At 40.0% G+C, this 6,194-nt stretch overlaps 1 protein-coding gene across 1 annotated transcript in view; it reads left to right on the top strand.

Moving 5' to 3' along the window:
- Window positions 1-6,194, top strand: part of sez6b (seizure related 6 homolog b) — a 241,983-nt gene that overhangs the window by 56,306 nt on the left and 179,483 nt on the right. The gene's annotated exons all lie outside the window — the stretch shown is intronic.

The raw sequence follows: 6,194 nt of genomic DNA, 5'->3' as shown, positions 1-6,194 counted from the left end.
CAGCGCACCCTCACTATACGTTTAGTTGCACCAAGTCTGTCCTGCATCCTCACCCACCACCTGATCCAACTCACCACCAGGTGGTGATCAGTTGACAGCTCAGCCCCTCTCTTTATCCGAGTGTCCAGAGCATATGGCCGCAGGTCTGGTGATACGATTACAAAATCCATCATCCACCTGCGGCATAGGGTGTCGTGTTGCACTTATGGACACCCTTATGTACCCATCACTGAGAATGTATGTTTGGTCGTTAATCTGTCACTACAGACAGAGATAGAAAGCCATTTATGCCGCTCACATTCATATTCATGGTCAGTTAACAATTACTAACTGACCGATTCCAAAAAGCATATTAAAAAATCTTGAGTTTAAACATAAACTCTAAGGCTACGTTCACACTGCAGGTGAAAGCGCATCAAATCTGAATTTTTTGACCCTATGCGACCCATATCCGATCATGGTATGACAGTGTGAACAGCACAAATCCGATTTTTTCAAATCCGATCCAGGTCACTTTCGTATGTGGTACTGAATCCGATACATATCTGATGTTTTAGAAAGCGACTGCTGTGTGAATGGTCATGTCGCATTAAATCCATCTTTTACGTCACTGACACAAGACAGACGCCAATTATCAGCGCCAGAAAAGTGCCCGAGAAGTGCCCGAGAAGACATCGCGAACGCTTCCTGGCCATCCAGTGTAGATGTTAGTGAAACTGTTGGGAAGACAACGCTGGAGAAACGGGAACAATTTATTTGTACTGTATAATCTGCAGATTCTGACAGAAATCTGCAGCTATCCTTTGAAGCACCGCTCCTCTAAAACAGCAATAAGGATAATGGTAAATGGCCTGTATTTGTATAGCGCTTTACTAGTCCCTAAGGACCCCAAAGCGCTTTACACATCTAGGCCATTTGTAAATAACAAAATAACTTAAAGCAAAATTGGGAAACGTAAAGTCCAAAACAAGTCTTTATATTAAGGGCCATCAGTCAAACAATACTGTTTGCTCTGGGTCTAAACAGAGCGCGTTTTGTGTGACGTCTTCTTTTGCGCATGCGGCCGCTTTGAGGGTTCACACTAGAGCGCGTTTGCTGTCACATTTTATTTGTAGTGTGAACAAGCAGACAAAAAAATCGGATTTGATCAAAAAATCAGAATTGAGCATTAAGACCTGCAGTGTGAACGTAGCCTAAGTTAATCAGCTCCGAAAATACCAATGTAGTTTTTGGTTCCAAAACAGCAGATCACAGTTTGTTCAATAAACTCTGTGGATGCCTTCTGTGACACCTGTGAGTGTCTGTGAGGGTGTTATATAGCTCCAAATCCCAACAACAGTTGCCTCAAGGTGCTGCTGGCATCAGTTTCTCCCTCTTTGCCTCCATGGGTTTTGATTTTGTGTTTGGTTGGTTGGAGTTGTGATTATTTTTTTATAGAGCATTTCACATCACACAACTATACAATGCATACAGATCATGTAAATGTTAATTTATACATGATCCATTTCAACCCATAACCTGCTCATATATTTTGATTGAATGGAATTTTACCTCAGTCATAGAAATCCTAAACATGGAGGAGGAAAGAAGGTACACTGAATCACTATTTAGCGGGAAAATAATACAACGCAAGAAAGTGCAACCCTCACTATATTATATTGTCCCATACAGTTTATTAAGCAGGCAAATTAGTGGCTCAAAAATGAACAGATCTAAGATGAGAGCTTGAAGGAGAGAGTGGCAGGCCTAACTTACCAAAATAATCTGCAAGGCAGTTCAGATTAATGAGAAGAAGATGATGGAAAATGAATATGTTTTCTAATATTCGGGATAACACCTCTGACAGAAAGTGCTGGGCGCTATGCAAAGGGTGCTGAGTAGGGATGGGTACCAGTGTCCGGTGCCATGATGGCACCGGTTCTGACATAAACGGTAGTAACCAGACCGAAAAGCAGCGCACATTTCGGTGCTTTATTTCGGTGCTTTTTTTTCCTGAGCTGTGATACACTTCTAGCCAATCACTTTACGTTTCCGAGGATAGTAGGCGGGCCCAGGTACGTACGTTCTTTTAGAGCAGAGCTACAGATTAAAAATGTCCAAGGCGAAGCGGTCAAAAGTCTGGCTGTACTTCACAGCAAAATATGCAAACTCAGCAGCCTGCAACAAGTGCTTTAAGCTGATACTGTGATACTGTCAAAGGAGGTAACACCTCAAATCCGATGAAACACCTGGCGACGCATAGCGTTTTTTTTAAAAGCCCAGAAATGCGCCGTATTTGATAGCTTGCTGCGAGACCTCACACCGAGCGCATCTACTGCGGGTGGGTTGCCTGTTATGCAACATCCCCCAAAAACACGAAGAGGAGAGTCCTGGCCCCTAGTCCTGCCAGTGTAGCAGAAATGATGACGGATGATGATGGCAGCAGCAGCCGTTCTTCTCTGCGTGAGTAGCTTAATGTTGTTCGTGTGTAATTTACGTTGAGTAGGCTAACCACGTTATTACATTAATGCATGTAAGGTGAACTAGCAAACATCATCATAGCTACATGCAGCTGTCTTCTTGTTTGATGGCAGATACTCCCTTCACCCTGGCCAAAAAGGCTAAAATGACCAAAGAAAAAGTGGAAAACAGCTAAACATGAGCGGTTTTTGGACAAAGTTTGTGTTTTTTCCATTGATTAAGCACTGCTTCCAGCCAAGAGTGATACCATATATGCCCCATAGCTGCAGAAAAGGCTAACATTGTTATCTTTTTACAAAAAACAGCTGAACATGAGAGGTTTTTGGACCAATTTTGTGTTCTCCATTCTTTAAGCACCGGTTTGAGCACCGTTTGAGCACTGGCACCGTTTCAAAAGTACCGATTTGGCACCGGTATCGGATAAAACCTAAACGATACCCATCCCTAGTGCGGCGGATTAAGACACAGGTGAGTGCAGGATTTTTCAGAGGAGATCTGCATAATTAAAAACTATTCCACCATATGAACCTGAAATCTGTGTGGAATAGTACAGTTCACAATCTTCACAATGTGTAGAAAAATAACAAACATTACTTGCCATCAATCACGAGCCATCCCAGTTACAATGTTATTGTGCCGCATTGTTTTTTTCCCCTCTTTTAATTGGAACATTCATGAATTAATCGAATACAATAAGATGCATTCATTAATGGCTGCATTTTCATAGTCATTTTTGCTTTTGTTTGCTATATAGTAATCAGAAAGAAGTCACTGTGTGTGCACTGCTGAAAAAAAGACAGGTTAGGTAAAATACAAAGAGAGCGAGAAGAGTATTTCTTCCATATTGGCTTCTGTAGAATCTACCTTACAGTGTAAAGCGCCTTGAAACAACTGTTGTTGTAATTTTGTGCCGAATAAATAAAAATCAGTTGTTGGAATTGAATTGGTCATTGGCTTTCTGTTAAATTCAGAATCAAATTTAAAATCTTTCTTCTACAAGGTCTTGAATAATCAGGCATCATCTCATCTTAAAGACCTCATAGAACCATATCACCACAAAAGAGTACTGCTGGCTTACTTGTGGGTCCCAGGATATTTAAAAACACAATGGGCTGCTGAGGGCTTTCCATGATGCACTGAGTGTTTCTCTTCATTCACCTTCACTCTGTGTTTATACACCACTTTTCATTTAATCATTAGTCATTTAATCATCAGTGTGTCTTTTCTCCTGTCTTCTCCCCCTCAACCCCAACTGGCTGCAGCATCTGGCTGTGCCTCCATGTTTCTGCTGGAAGTTTCTCCCAAAAGGGAGATTTTCCTTCCCACTGTTTCCAAGTGCTTGCTGATAGCATTCTCTGTATTATTTTAGGGTCTTTACCTTACAGTAAAAGTGCCTCAAGGCAAATGTTGTTATTTGGAACTACATAAATATAATTTAATTGAATCTAAATCAAAAAAAATAGGTGGGTTTTCTGTTATACTAAACATGTAGCATTTTCCAGCCTTCAACATTAGCATGGTGTGGTTAGTATTTGGCTCAAAGCACCAGTGAGTAAGGTTAGCCAGATCTAAAGTATGCTTCAGTTTTCATTTACTGACTTGTACTTATACTTAACTGGATGCTAGTCCAAAAGATACAGTATATTTTGATTTATGAATAAGCCTTCAATCATTCTATTTACAGCTACTACTCTAACACTATGCAATACTGATGATGACAACAATAAAAATATATGTTCTATGGGCTGATATGTTTCTCCTTCTCTATCTCTCTCTGCGTGTGTGTGCGCTTGATCTTACACACTGCTGATAGGTCCCAGATCTCACTGTACCACCCTTTACATTTCTTCATCTAACTCATCAGCATCTAATTTCCATATGACCAACACCTCCTCCACATATACAGCATGCAACTACTGATTACTAGCTTGAGGCTTCCCGACATACCCCAAGTAATTACTTTGCTTCCTTATTTTTTTTCTATCTATTCATATTTATCTTTATGTTATCGTGCCCTCCATCTGACTTTTTCCTTGCATCTATCATTTCTTTTTCCAGTGGTTGTTTTCTGTTAAAAGCTTCTCTCTTTTTTCTCATTGCTCTAACTCTCTTGCCCTTAATGAAGTTAAATACTCTCTGGTAACGCTATATACTGTTTTTGTAGCAGTCAGTAAGCAGGGAACATCTTGTTCAGTTATGGTGCTGGATGTAAGGATTGATGGAAACAGTAGGTGGACAGATTCAAGGTGACAGATGGACAGTAGCTGTTGTGTGCTGGCAGTACAGTGCAGAGGAACTGACAGGCTGTCAGCAGCTACTCTGAAACCCACGCGGCAGTTTAAACGAGAGTCAGCTTATATAAAAACTTCATATCAGAAGTTTGAAATGAGATCCGTCACAGCAGTCAGGATAAATGTCTTTGACTTTGGTAATGTTTATATACACAGTAAACTAGTAAGCAGCTGCAGGCTATTGCAACTGCACTGTCAAAAAAATAAATAAATAAAATAAAAATCACTCCTGCTTATTAGAGTATATGGAATTATATTAGAGTAGATAACAGCACATTAACATTGTTTACTTGTGGTTGCCTTATGACTGTAAAATTACAGAACCAGTTTGGTTCCACAAAGAACCAAACTCTCAGAGGGTGGACCCATGTCCCTTTTTGATGGGATGACTGGACCACTCCACCACAATAAGGTGGTGACCTAATGGAAGATTTGTCTTTAAATGTGCAAGCAAAGGAAGCATGTAAGAATGCCTTTCAGTTGCACAATATCACTAAAATTAGAAAAATTATATGTCAGGTAGAGCAGGGCGATATGGCCAAAAATATTTATCACGATATATATTTGAAAATTTGCGATAACAATATAACTGACGATATAATTGATGCGAGACAAAATACAACTCCACAACATTACTAGCGCAAAAAGACAACCTTCCATTTATTTTCACTTAAACAAGAAGCTGTTTTTTATGTACATTAAAGCTTTATAAAAATGTAACAGTGCAAATGCAAATTCCTTGCTGAAAGTTTAACCAAAAGGCATTTCCACTAGAAATGGGCTGACATATCCTGAGCATAACCATGTATAATATCCACTGAAGTTAAAAAGAGGAGCTTTGCAACATTAAACTGCAGTGTGCAGTACGCATTTTTTGGACCATAAGGTGCACGGGATTATAAGGCACATTAAGCGAAACAAAGCAGTCAGATAAATCAAACTTTATTAAACTCATTCTTCTTGCTTCCTCCACTTCTGTATCATTGATTCATTAATGTTGAATTCTCTGGCAGCTGCTCTATTCCCATGTTGTTGCAGTATTATATTAATGACTAACCTCGTATTGTGGATGGATTATCTCAGTTGTTCTCCTGACTGAAGTTTGGTCCGTTTACAGCATCCTGCCATGCGATTGCATTTGTCTCTAACCATGAGGAACCTTCTCGTTAACTTTTATAAGTGGAAAAGTGTTTGTGTTCGTCCTCCAGCTTCACTGTTTATGTTATGCTAACATAGCTGTGTCGCTAGCGATCACGTAGCACATCATTATATACCAGCTAGCCCAACTTCAGTAACCCTACAAACGTCACTGCTGTTTAGTTTCCTGTCTTCATTTATGTTGGAAGTGATAGCAGAGCTGTACGTTTGAATTTTTTCAAATCTCTCAGTCAGAACGTGCTATATCATGCTTAGGTAACTAGCGAAACTAGCGAGCTAACTTCC

The sequence above is a fragment of the Diplotaxodon limnothrissa genome, linkage group LG14 (genome assembly GCF_057381915.1).
Source record: "Diplotaxodon limnothrissa isolate DT_005_m linkage group LG14, D_limnothrissa_male_GT1.1, whole genome shotgun sequence".
Taxonomy (NCBI): Eukaryota; Metazoa; Chordata; class Actinopteri; order Cichliformes; family Cichlidae; genus Diplotaxodon; species Diplotaxodon limnothrissa.
This window is presented reverse-complemented; position numbering and strand designations above follow the sequence as displayed.